Source organism: Ursus arctos, unplaced genomic scaffold, assembly GCF_023065955.2.
Source record: "Ursus arctos isolate Adak ecotype North America unplaced genomic scaffold, UrsArc2.0 scaffold_3, whole genome shotgun sequence".
Taxonomy (NCBI): domain Eukaryota; kingdom Metazoa; phylum Chordata; class Mammalia; order Carnivora; family Ursidae; genus Ursus; species Ursus arctos.
Genome location: NW_026622985.1, coordinates 68,807,673 through 68,821,132, shown reverse-complemented (window position 1 = coordinate 68,821,132; position 13,460 = coordinate 68,807,673). Strand labels below are relative to the sequence as shown.

At 37.7% G+C, this 13,460-nt stretch overlaps 1 long non-coding RNA gene across 1 annotated transcript in view; it reads left to right on the top strand.

The window, feature by feature from the left end:
- The window catches only part of LOC130542090 (uncharacterized), a 125,164-nt gene extending 112,274 nt beyond the window's left edge, over window positions 1-12,890 (top strand). Inside the window, exons 2-3 of the long non-coding RNA XR_008956392.1 lie at window positions 6,502-6,574; window positions 12,794-12,890. This is a non-coding gene — a long non-coding RNA (uncharacterized LOC130542090). The remainder of the gene's footprint in view (window positions 1-6,501; window positions 6,575-12,793) is intronic.
- Window positions 12,891-13,460: the final 570 nt, after the last annotated feature.

Sequence of the window (13,460 nt, the reverse complement as noted above, 5' to 3'; positions counted from 1 at the left end):
CCTTTGTCCATTTTTTTATTTCTGTACTGTTATTTTATATGTATGGCGTGTTTCTCTCTCTCTCTCTCTCTCTCTATATATATATATACACACACAAACATACATAATGAGCATGGGCCATTTTATATCAAAAAACTTACTTTAAAATACACTTTAAAATCAACAACTAGGCAATTAGAAAGTAATTGGAACTTAATTGTAAAATATTTGATGAGTATATGGAATTGACATGAGGAGCAGACTTTTGGAAACTAGATTGTAAATAGTATGGTTTTTTGTTGGTCACAGTTCTTAATGAGGAAAGAAAACATGGTTAAAGAGCTTGTGCCCCACATGAAGACTCTCAGCCAAGGCAACAGGGGAGCTGGATCCAGCCCAGAAGCCGCCAGCCAATCTGAATATGTCCCCTATCCTTGATGGGGTCCATTTTCTCAGTCATTCATAGGTACCCCAGAGTGCCGTATATGGCACCAGTGATCCTATGTCCCACCTGAATTCTGGGAGAGGTTTTAAAAAATCCTCTTTTTTCTAAAGAGCCAATAACCACTTAGCCAGAAAAATATCCTTCTTTGCAAAAGAGCAGGCATTAAATGTGGTGATATGAACAGATTGTTTCTTCTGTACTACATAGTTCTTGGGGAAAAAATGACATGAATTTGCCCGGGCTCATGAATGCCTCGGTATATCACCTCTGTAACATCTCAGCTTCAGTTTCACTGTTGACCACAGCTTATTAATTGTACCTCAGGCTCTGTGGGCAGGGACAGCAACCTTTACCTGTTGGAAGATGTGACTCTGTCAATGAACTCCTCTTCCAAAGCAAGATTACCCTCCCCATCCCAGTTGCCAGGACTGTTCTCAAAAGTTCCTAATAACACTAATAAGTAACAACAAGTAAGTTGTTACTAATCAGTAACATTTTTTGACAGCTGATACCATATATCAAACGAATTTATATCTTTGTCCTCTCAGTGAATATTTGTTGGATCTTGGTTCCAAGTATGAACTCAGGATTTGGCTTCCTCCTGATCAGAACAGTGACTCCAAGCTCAGGGATATTTTTTTAAATCAACCTAAAATAAACAATGAAGTTCCATTCTTTCCGTATAGATGTAGAATTGTGTATTTCTGCATTATATGGATTTATCTCCAAGGTGGAGTACACATAATTATTTTAAACAGAATATTTAATCAATCCAAATATGCCATTTCTTCACAGAACATTGGTTAATATACTGATATTGTCTTTCTTTTCCTAAAAGCTCCTGGTCATTAAGAACTTGCTTTGCCCTAGTTCTTCTTAGGTATGGTCATAAGATGAAATACTCTAAAAATGAGTGAATAACAATATAATGGTTAATGATGGTTAAGAGCGAGTGAATGCCTTGGACCCAGAGATATCTAGGTATGGAAATTTAACTGACTTAAATAAGCAAGTTAATTAACTTTGTAAACCTCAATTTCCTTTTCTCTAAAATGGAAGACATAGCCTCTAGGGACTGTCTGATAAATACCTTGAAACAGGCATTTGCAAATTTTTGATAGCTGTTTTGCCCCTAAAGGCAAAGACCCAAGCAGGGGCAAAGGTCATGACAAAGAGCAGTGGCAGAAGTAGTGGTGGAACCAAAACTTGTTTTTATCCTCAATAATTTGGAGACTAGGTCATTCAGTAAATTGATTTTTAGCAAATTAGCTTTAGGCAAATTGGTCATTTGGCAAATTGGCTTTCAGCAAAAGAGTTCTCAGTTCATTGGCTTTCTGTGATTTATTTTATGTAAATTGTCTGTTTCCTTTCTAAAGTAATGTTTGAAATTAGTGGACATTTCTTCTCACAAAAGGAATAATCAATGGTCTCAAGAAGAATGAGATTTAATAAAAATAATACATGCCAATAGTGATAGCTCTCTGTCACGAAAGAAGCGAGAAGTGTATCTGTTTCCTTTGGTTATCAGCAACAAGTTTTGGGAAGAAAGTTCTCTCCCTTGTGCCTGAATACGTGACCTTCACGGGAAAGTGTCCCACCTGCAGATCCCTTTTCCCCAGATTAACTGACAAAGTAGCATAAACTGTGCCCCATGGGCGAGCTGGGTCATAGCATGGTCACTCTGCATTTGGGCCACTTTCTTATTCAACGCTGATGTCTACCAGCAAATGAGTCATTACTATCTATAGCGATTACTAAGCCGTCAACATAAACTATTCCCTTCATTTCGCCCCATCCTAAATAGCCAGTTTATTGTCCATTTTCATGCTTGTGCTTTGCTTCTATTATGTTGCCAAACTATTTTAAGCAATTAATTTCTGAGGTTGAAGTATTAAGGTAGGATTGAGGGGAAAATTAATATTCAGATGAGGAAATATTTAGTTGGCATTCTAGTGAACTTTTGTTGTGCTTTCTGAAAAGACACTCCATGTCATTCTCTGTGAATTTTTCTGAAAGACACATCTTGAAGCCAGATTTTCTCTATTTTCTCAAAAAAGCACACATTCGCAGTTGTCCATTTGTAACTGTAATAAGGAAAGCTGAAATATACATATACCACCATCATCCGGAGAGAAACTTAAGGTTCAGAAAGAAAATACTGATTAAAGACAGAAGCATTTTTTAGCTAAAGGGAGGCCCTTCGAAATGGCTGAGTCCAACAATAAGACCAATGCACTTTCAGTAAATGATGGCAGAGATATTTCAAAAGGAATGGTGCCAAAGCAATGGTGGCATGTGATTAGCAGGAATACACCTTCTTCATGGGGGAATATATTCATGACAATTGTTTTTGCACTTGGTAAACTCAGGAAGAAACAGGCTTGAACCCTCACTGACAGTGAGAGATGGAGCAGGATGCATGCACACTCTGCAGAGAGAACTGCTGGATATACTGTTCTTGTTTATTGGTTTGCTTGTTTTTGATAGGCAGCAAAATTTCTCAACCTACGTGTCTTCTTCTGGTCCCAGATGCTACTCCATGTCTGTGGGGCTGAATTCCAAAAGCAGTTGCCCAAGAAAGGAGCCCCTGACAGAAGCAAAACCAACAGTCCAGTCTTAGAATATGTGGAAGGATGCTGAGGGAAATGAACTTTTTCTCCAGCAGAGCTGGAAGAGACTATAGAATGCAACCAGTCAGAGAGCAGCAGACATGAGAGACTAACAGAAATAAGGTTAGAGCACATAGCATTAGATCTCTGGTTCCTGCCCTTACTGAATATTCTTTGAAAGAGCTAACTACCCCAGTATTCTTTCCAGCTACATAAACCAACAAATCTCCTCTTTCTTAATCTGGTCCAATGAGATGTCTGTAAATTGCAGTAAAAAGAGTCCTAATTGGTACGTGCATATTACCTTTATGCACATATCTCACCTTCCCTACTCCACCCACCCCCCAACATACACACACACAAAGCTGGTAGAAACCTGGTCACAGCAAACCCCTATCTACCATGGGGCAGAGATTAGAGAAAGCACACCCAACAGGTAGATGGTAAGGCCTCAGAGAAGGAGAAGGTTGGTACAAAATATCAACCACCATGATCTGGAAGGGACCAGAGATAACCGTGTTGCTTAGCTATACAAATATTTTGTCAAGATTTTTATTTTTAGCTGATCAGCCCTTTTGTGGAGGTCTCACCCCCCTCCCCCAAAAGGATTTTTTTTTTTTTTTTCTCCCTCATTAAGGCTAAATCTGTCCCTTCTCTGCCAGAGGATAACAAGGAATTTGGGTACCTTACTGCGGGGATAGAAATAAAGGGCTTTCTCTCATGGGTTAAAAACACAAAGCAAGCACCCCTTTCTGCATAAGTGCACCTTTGGTGTGACAGCTAAGGGGAGAGGTAATGTTACTGTATTGTTCAACCCCAATCTGTCCTGTGGAGGCTTCAAGCCAAGGGTCCGCTTCTGTGGGCAGATGAGGTCTCTCCTGAGGTCTGAGGACCAATCACTCACCGAAGAGTGATTTCTTGTCTCTAGATAAGAAATGTGAAAGAAAAAAAAGAGCCAACTCTATTTCTGCCTCTCCATCTTCCTATTAACGCTGAGACTTCTAGATATTTTTGAAGGTGTTTCCAAGGGGCAGTGGTCAGATATGGCTTCTATTAAGAACAGGCCTCTGGGGACCCAGAAACGACCTATCCTATCCTAATAGTAAAATTCTAGCTGAAATTAAGTTCTGCCTCATGAGCCAAATAGTCTAGTTTATCTACGTCCCTCATTTATTTCCATCTGAAAGAGCTAGAGTCCTGTCTTCGAACGCCTTACTTAAGCTGCATTGCAGGTTATGAAGGTGAAGGCGGGTCAAAGTGGAATAAACAGAAAAGCCCTAAACCTACTTCTCAGAACAAAATTGGGATCAGGGTTAGAGTTACAAGTACAGTAGGGGAAAATACGGTAAAATCCCCAAAAAGAAGACCATAAAAATCCACCTGCCCCTTATTCTACAATTGATTCAGCCTCCTTAGACCAACCTTGGAAGATCTTGGTTTTCTTTTACATAAAAGAAAAAAAAAATGCCTATTAATTCTAGAGACACAATACCATGCAAGTTTGCAGTTATAGAAGGTTTCTTAAACAGAACCATCAGGGCACTATAATTCAATATATTTGCAGTTTATTTGGACATATATGGTGACATAATTGAAGAAACAACTCCACTACTATTTGTTAGTCTGTAAAGAACTAGGAAAATAAGGGCTGAAATTTTTGTTTAAAGCAAGTTAATTATTTTAACTATTGTGAAATAACAAATAAAAAGCTTTTTAATGAGTTCATCATGTTAGGGGTATGTTAAATGTTATTTTTCAATTATATGATTAGAATAAAAAGTCAAGTTTCAGTGCAGTTATTCCATTATTATAAATGAGAGCTAAAGTTACCATTGGCTTTGGCCAAGTTCTCTTAAAAAAATAATCTTCTAATGCATTATAAATTACTATAAATTCCTCTATAATTAATACTTGAGGATGCAAAATTGTATGCATTCATTATTTTCAAGTAAATTGGGGTATATTATATATAAAGTCTCTTTTCTGTTATTGTTTTTGAAAGGGAAGAAAAAACAGCTAAAATCTCGCTATACTGGGTTTTTAACTCTACCTGCTATGCAAACATGCACAGATTTTTTTTTTTTTAAATGAAATGAAAACAAAACAGGCATTTTCTGGTCTAATGAGCTATTTCCATCAAAATAAATTCCCCAAATGGAAGTATTACAAGGCTCATGCTAAGCATAACAATAATGCTTTATGTATTTTCAGAGCCATTGCAATATCCCTGTAATATAGGAACTTTGAAAGCGGAGCATACAGCTGCAGCAGTGTTCTAACAACTGTATTCTTCACTTCTAATCAGAGCAGCACCCGGGAGCCCTCAAAACAAGCACCATGAATAAAGGCTGGAGGGGAAAGAGAAGTTCTGCACTGGAGTCTCCCACTGCTTGAAATAACAGGCTCTTTCAGTGGGTCGGGTTTTATTATCTGTTATATAACATCTCAAGTGTAGTTATTTCAGTAGGGTAGGAGGATTTTAACGTGGATTTTATTCAGGTTATTCCCAGAATATACTGCCCAAATTATGGAATACCATGATGAAGGCAAGGAAAGATGGCACTGAGTAAATGAAGTTGCATTCTTTGTCTGATTAACTGCCCCACCCCACCTACCTCCCAGTGTTGTAAGGATCATAGGAGACAAAATATATTCAAACACTTGGCAAACATTCTAGAAGTGTGGTAAAATCAGGGCTGGTTAGTTGTCAGTTAGTGTTATTTAGGGATGAGTGGCCCTGGAAGGGGCACTCATGAGTCTCTGGGTGCTCATAATATTGCTTCTTAATCTTGATGCTGATTACATGGGTATGTTTAGTTTGTAAAAATTCAGTGAGGTATACACAGCTATGTGCATGATTTATGTATATTCTTTTTCAATAAAAATTTTCTTCAAAACAAGGCTAATGGTATGAGATAATGACCTTCACTTGTGCCAAACTCAAATGCCCAGGGGCGCTAGTCAAGACATGTAAATACATGTTCAAGATGAGCTGGTTCCTTTGAATGGATGAGGAACTGTCTCATATAAAGAGACATATCGCCCAGCTCCATCTTTTGTGGAGGCGTGGGATTCACAGGCCCCATGGTGCCAGACTTTGAGAAAAGGACACAAATTTAGCTTTTGCATGTAGAAAATCACTGTTTTTAAATGTAAGCAAACATTCAAAATATTTAAACACCGAACATTACATCAAAAACTAATGGTGTACTATATATGTTGGCTAATTGAGCTTAATTTAAAAAATGTTTAAAGTCCTAGGAGCTCTCAGGGGCAAGGAGATTAGGGATTCTTGACCTCAGTGTTTCAGCATGCAAGCCATCAGGTATGATGTGGCAAAGAGGGAGTCATAGGAAATACCCTTTCACTGATAAATTATACAGCCTGTGAACTCCTGGAGAGTATTTCCCAATATCTTTATCAGTAGCTCTGGGAATAGTATAATAACTAGAAAATCTTTTCCCCTAGGTTTATGGTCTACTTCTGGAGAAGAAGACATGACAGGTGACACTAGATGGCATCCCATCCGACCCACAAAGAGGTATGTTTTTAACTTGGTTTCCTTGTGAATCTTGTATCATTTGGAAATATTATGCAAAGAGATATTGTGCAAAGGGATATTGTGGAATGTAGCATCATTGTCCCAGCCGTCCCTTCATTCTAATAGGAAATGGCCTTGACCTTTGAAATGATAAGGATGTGATTTAAGAACAGAAGAAAAGAAAGAAAGAAAGAAAGAAAGAAAGAAAGAAAGAAAGAAAGAAAGAAAGAAAGAAAGAAAGAGAAAAGAAAACGAAGGGAGGGAGGAAGGGAAGGGAGGGAGGAGGGAAGAAAAGAGAAAAAAGGAAAGAAAGAAAAGGAAAAAAAAGGAAGGAAGGAAAAGAAAAAAAAGAAAAAAGAGGAAAAAAAAGAAAAAAGAAAAGTTAACTCTAAGTGTATTTAGGGCTTAGTAATGACAAAGGGGGTTAGTGGAATTCTAGGCCCTCACACAGGGAGGCCCCAGGAGCATGTCTGAAGAAACTAGTAAAACAGATGTTTGCCACCCTTTGTGGAAATCAGAAAGAGATATTTTTCTGTAGCTGTTGGTGTTCGAGTTCCACCCTTTCCTGCCCAACCCCTCCTAGACCCTCTTGTGTGTTGTTCAAGATTATAGAAATTTCTGCACTCAGTGCCAATATTTGGTTAGATTAGTTTTCCATAAAGCCATTGTGTACCAACCAATAATATCAATGTTTTGTTTAAGGTATGAGAGTTTGAACTTTCACAACTATTGAAACAATCCTTTGAAGATAAGCCTAAATGGAAAAAAAAAAAAAAAAGAATGCATGCAGGCCAAATAAAATAAATCTACTGTTTAATCTTAATTACAGTAATCTTTGAGAAGTTGCAAATATTCCAGACTCTCCTCCAGTTATACATTTTCCTTTTCTCCTTCCCTTAATAAAGTGGAGACAGCTGGAAGAGGACCCTAGTGAGGACCCAAGTCACCTTTATTCTCTACCTAACTTAACACTAGAGTGACCCTCACTATATTTCACAAATATATTCCTACTGTTGAAAAAACATATAGTGCGTATTTGTGACAATAACAAATAGAAGCGTTTTGTTTGTGACATTTCTCACTTTGTCCTACTGTCTTGCCTCTAGGAGAAATTTTTAAAAATGAATTTATTGGACTTTTCGTGTATTTTTAAACCACAACTAATGCATGGCAGAGTTGAACAGAGAGGAAATTAGGCGTATTGCTACAAACTTCTGATGTGTAGCCTTTTTTAATTGTAGCCAAAGTATACTAACAAAATGAAGGAATGGAAGTGACCAGTAGGCACAGTATTGCTGGTTCTTGAGGGTACCTGACTTTCTGGTGGTTCTGCTCGACAGAAGTTCTTTCTAGCTACAAATGGAGGATTCCCTGGGGGAAGGGTGGGTGGGAATTCTTCCTAGGCTGTACAGTCAGTAAAGAAAGTTATTCTGCCATTGGAGCCTGTGTAAATACCAAATGGGTATTTGGCCATGAGAAAGCCAGAGTAGTTAAATGCGTGAAGTATCTACTATGGGATCTTGTTTGAAAAAAGGAGAAAAAATTTTAAGTGCAAAAAAAAAAAAAAAAAGACATTAGACAGTGGTGAAACATGAGTGTATAGGCTTTTGCAATAAGGCCAGTGTACCCGAGTGATAACAGAGACAACAAGCCAACACTGAATTATTGCTAAAGGAAGCCTGTAAACCCCTAAAACATGCAAAGCAACACAGACTAAACTATTCCCAGAAGAAGCAGCAGCAAAGACTGAGCAACAAAGACAGCGTGGGGCACTTTAGAAGAAAATGTCAAAACACAGACAAAAGAATACTGTAGGTTGACTGAGCCACACATTGAGCAGCACCGGGAAAACATTATAAACCCCCCAGAAAGAAGATCCTGGTAAAATAATTTATTTTTACAGTTTCTGTTTACAAGGCTCCTATTTCCAAAAGGATCTGGTGCCACTAAAATTCAATGCATCTTACAAATTTGACTGCAGTAATTCGTAATTGGTTGTATATTTTAAATTGAGCTGAGAAATCTGGTGAAAATACTCATACACATTGAAATGGTTGTTGATCATTAATTTCAATTTAAAGTCTCAGAAAAAAAAAAGTCTCAGAAATTGTTAGAGGATGATATGCCCATAGTGAATAGACTCATTGAGCGTTATTCTGGCTGAGGCGAAATAAATGAAGACAGTGTGGTTACAGGCAGTGGGTAGAGACAGTGACGTGAAAAGATATAGCTAAAAGTCTGGACTTGTTAATAACAAGCCATGTGACAATGTCCAGGTCACCAGTTTTGAGACTTTGTTTTCTGACCATCGAATAAGATAAAGGAATGCTACTTATACTACTCGTCTCACAGCTGTATTTAAGGATCAAATAAAATAATAGACATTAAAAACACAAATGTTATCTAAGGGGTATTAATACCCATTAATGCAAATGTTACATATTGAGTGCCCATTTGTCTTGGCTCCCCATCATTACTCAGTCACTTGCCGTGTAGTTTACTGGGGCCATATTGTTACCAGGCATTATTCTGTGCTCCTAGTCTATGTGCTTATCTATTTCTTCATGACTATCTTCTGAGATAGACGCTATTACTATTTACCCTAATTGGAGGAAAAAATAAATAGAAAAGTGAGATAACTTGACTCCGTTTATAGTTAATAGAATCAGGAAACAAACTCAGTCTGCCCTACATTTATCTCAGTTAATCACTTGTACTTCACTTATAACCTAATAAATGCTCAGTGAGTGCTTTATAATATTTTTAAATAAACTTTTTATTATTGAGGTGTAATTGACATACATTATATTAGCGTCAGATGCACAATGTATTGATGTGACAATTCTGTAAGTTACTCCGTGCTCACCGCAGTATAGTCATCATCTGTCACTGTACAAAATTATTAAAACAGTATTAACCATATTCTTTGTGCTGTACTTTTCATCTCAGTGATTTATTTATTTTATAACTGGAAACTTGTACTTCTTAATCCCCTCTATTTATTTTGCCCTACCTCCAACCTGCCTCCCCTCTGGCAACCACCTGATTGTCCTCGATATTTAAGAGTCTGTTTTTTATTTGTTTGTCTGTATTGTTTTTTAGATTCCACATGTAAGTGAAATAATATGGTATTTGTCTTTTTCTGCCTGACTTATTTCACTTAGCATACTACCTTCTGGTCCATTAATGTTGTCACAAATGGCGAGAACTCATTCTTTTTATGGCTGAGTAATATTCCATTATATGTATATACCGCATCTTTATTGTTGATTCATCTGTAGATGGACACTTGGCTTGCTTCCATATCTTGACTATTGTAAATAATACCGCAGTAAACATAGAGGTGCATATATCTTTTTGAATTAGTGTTTTTGTTTTCTTTGGATAAATACCGAGCAGTGGAATTACTGAATAATATGATATTTCTATTTTGTTAAAGCTTTTCAGGAACTGTTTTCCAGTGTGGCTGCATCAGTTTACATTCCTACCAACAGTGCACAAGGGTTTCCTTTTCTCCACATCCTTGCCAACACCTGTTATTTCTTCTCTTTTTGGTACTAGCCTTTCACACCTCTGGTGTGAGGTGCTATCTCATTGTGGTTTTGATTTTCATTTCCCTGATGTTTAGTGATACTGAGTGGCTTTTCATGTGTCTGTTGGCCATCTGTATGTCTTTTTTGGGACAATGTCTTTTCAGGTCCTCCGCCTATTTTTAAAATTCAGATTTTTTATTTTTTGGTGTTGAGTTATATTAGGTTCTTTATATATTTTGTATATTAACCTCTTTTGGCTATATTGCAAATACCTTCTCTCATTCAGTATGTTGCTTTTTTGTTTTGCTGATGGTTTCCTTTGTTGTGCAAAAGCTTTTTTATTTTGGTGTGGTCCCTAGAGTTTATTTTTGCTTTTTTTCCCCCCTTGCTTGTGGAGACATATCCGTAAATATGTTGCTAAAGCGGACATCCAAGATTATTTCCTGTGGTTTCTTTTAGGAGTTTTATGTTTTCAGGTCTTACATTTAAGTGTTTAATCCATTTCGAGTTTATTTTCATGCATGGTGTAAGAAAATGGTCCGTTTCATTCTTTTGCATGTGGCTGTCCAGTTTTCCCAACACCGTTTCTTGAAAAGATGGTCTTTCCCCATTGTATAGCCTTGTCCCCTTTGTCATAGATTACTTGACTATATAGATGTGGGTTTATTTCTGGGCCCTCTATCCTGTTTCATTGATCAATGCCTCAGTTTTCTGTGCCAGTACATACTGTTTTGATTATTATAGCCATCAGAGTTATATCTTGAAATCTGGGATTGTGATATCTTCATTTTTGTTCTTTCTAAAGACTGTTTTGACTATTTGAGGTCTTTTGTGGTTCCATACAAATTTTAGGATTATTTGTAGTAGTTCTGTGAAAAATATTATTGGTATATTGATGGGGATTATATTAACCCCTTAGATCGCTCTGGGTAGTATGGACGTTTTAATGATTTCAGTTCTTCTAACCATGAACATGGTGTATCTTTCCATTTGTTTGTGTTGTCTTCAGTTTTTTTCTTCAGCGTCTTACAGTGTTCAGAGTATAGGTCTATCACCTCCTTGATTACATTTATTCCTAGGTATTTTATTCTTTTGGGCGCAATTGTAAATGGGATTGTTTTCTTAATTTCTCTTTCTGCTCCTTCATTATTAGTGTATAGAAATACAACAGATTTCTGTATGTTAATATTGTGTCCTGCAATTTTATTGAATCCATTTACCAGTTCTAATAGTTTTTTCGCAGAGTCTTAAGGGATTTCTATGCATAGTATCATATTACCTGCAAATAGTGGTGCTTTTACTTCTTCCTTACCAATTTGGATATTTTTTATTTCTTTCTCTTGCATGACTGCTGAAACTAGGACTTCTAGTACTGTTAAATACAAGTAGTGAGAATGGACATCCTTGTTTTCTTCCCCATCTTTAAAAAAAAAAAATTCAGTTTTTCACCATTAGTATGATGTTAGCTACGGGTTTTTCATATGTGACTTTTATTATGTTAAAGTATGTTTCCTATAAACCCACTTTGTTGATAGTTTTTATTTGAATGGATGCTGTACTTTGTCAAATGCTTTTTCTGCATCTATTCAAATGATCATATGGCTTTTATCCTTCCTCTTGTCAATGTGATATTTCACATCGATTGGTTTATGAATATTGAACTACCCTGGCAGGACCCTGATCATGACCTGAGCCAAAGTCAGACACCCAACTGACTGAGGCACCCAGGCACCCCTATTTTCTTTATTCTATTAGCTTTGGACTTTGTTTGTTGTTCTTTTTCTAGTTCCTCTGGGTGTAGGTTTAGGTTGTTTATTTGAGATTTTCACCATGCTTTGAAGTAGGCCTGTATTGTTGTAAACTCTCCCCTTAAAACTGCTTTTGCCACACCCCAAAGATTTTTGACCATTGTGTTTTCATTTTCATTTGTCTCCATGTATTTTTATTTCCTCTTTGATTTCTTTGTTTTCCCATTTGTTATTTGGTAGCATGTTGTTTAGCCTCCATGTGTTTGTGTTTTTCTATTTTCTATTTTCTATTTTCTCTTATAATTGTTTTCTAGTTTCATACCACTGTGGTCAAGACACACTTTTGATATTTCAGTCTTCTTAAATTTATTGAGACTTATTTTGTGGCCTAATAGGTGATCTATGCTGAAGAATGATCCAGCTATTATTTCTTTAGATAAGTTTTCTACCCCCTTCTTTCTCTCTCTTCTCCTTCTGGGATCTCTATAATGCAAATGTTATTAAGTTTGATGATGTCACAGAATTCTTTTAACATAGTCTGTTTTTTTATTATTTTTAAATTTTTTTGCTATTCAGCTTGGTTGCTGTCCATTACCCTGTTTTCCAGGTCACTGATCTTTTCTTCTGCATCCTCTAATCTGCAGTTGATTCCATGTAGTGTACTGTTTATTTCCGTTACTGAATTCTTCAGCTCTGACTCATTCTTTTTCATATTTTCTATCTCTTTGTTAACGTTCTCATGGAGTTTATTCACTCTTTTCTCAAGTCCAGTGAGTATCTTTATCACCATTACTCTGAATTTTTTATCAGGTATACTGCTTTTCTCCATTTTATGTAGGTCTTTTACTGTGATTTTTGTCTTATTCTTTCATTTGGGACATACTCCTCCGTCCCCTCATTTTATCTAACTCTCGTGTTTGTTTCTGTGTTTTATGTAGGTCAGCTACATCTCCTTGTCTTGAAGTAGTGGCCTTGTGTAGAAGACATCCTGTGGTGCCTATAGCACAATCCCCCTGATCACCAGAACCAGCTGCTACAGAGGTATCCCCTGTGTGGGCTGCATGTGCCCTCCTGTTGTGACTGAACCATGATTGCCTTCGGCCCAGTTGGCTGCCGTGACCTGCTTTCCCTGCTCTGGGTGTGCTAGACAAAGTTTGTTCCCCATGCTGTTGAGAGGCCTGTTTGCAGCCCCTGCTGACTCATTGGTGGGCAGGGCTGGAAGTCAGCCTAGCTCTCTGCAATTAGCCTCTTTACCATAGCCACAGGTGCCCCAATGGGCAGGGCTTGCTTCCTGCACAGCCAGCTAAGAGGCCTGGCTGCAGGAATTGTGGGTGTGTTGGTATATGGGATTATCCCCCCTCTTCTCACGGGTAGGAGTCACTTTGGGGTGGTGCCAGTCCTAGCCTGGGCTGCCTGCTCAGTATAGCAGGGCAGGAGCTACTTTGGAGGTGCACCTGCCCAAGTGGGTGAGTTTGATGGACTGGGTCTAGAGGGGAACATGGGGGCAGGGTTACTGGTATTAACAAGTGGATGGAGAGTGTTAGGGCTGACTTCTACAAGCTTCCAGCTATCTAGGCTAGGGGAGGGGAAGAGAAATAGTGCCTG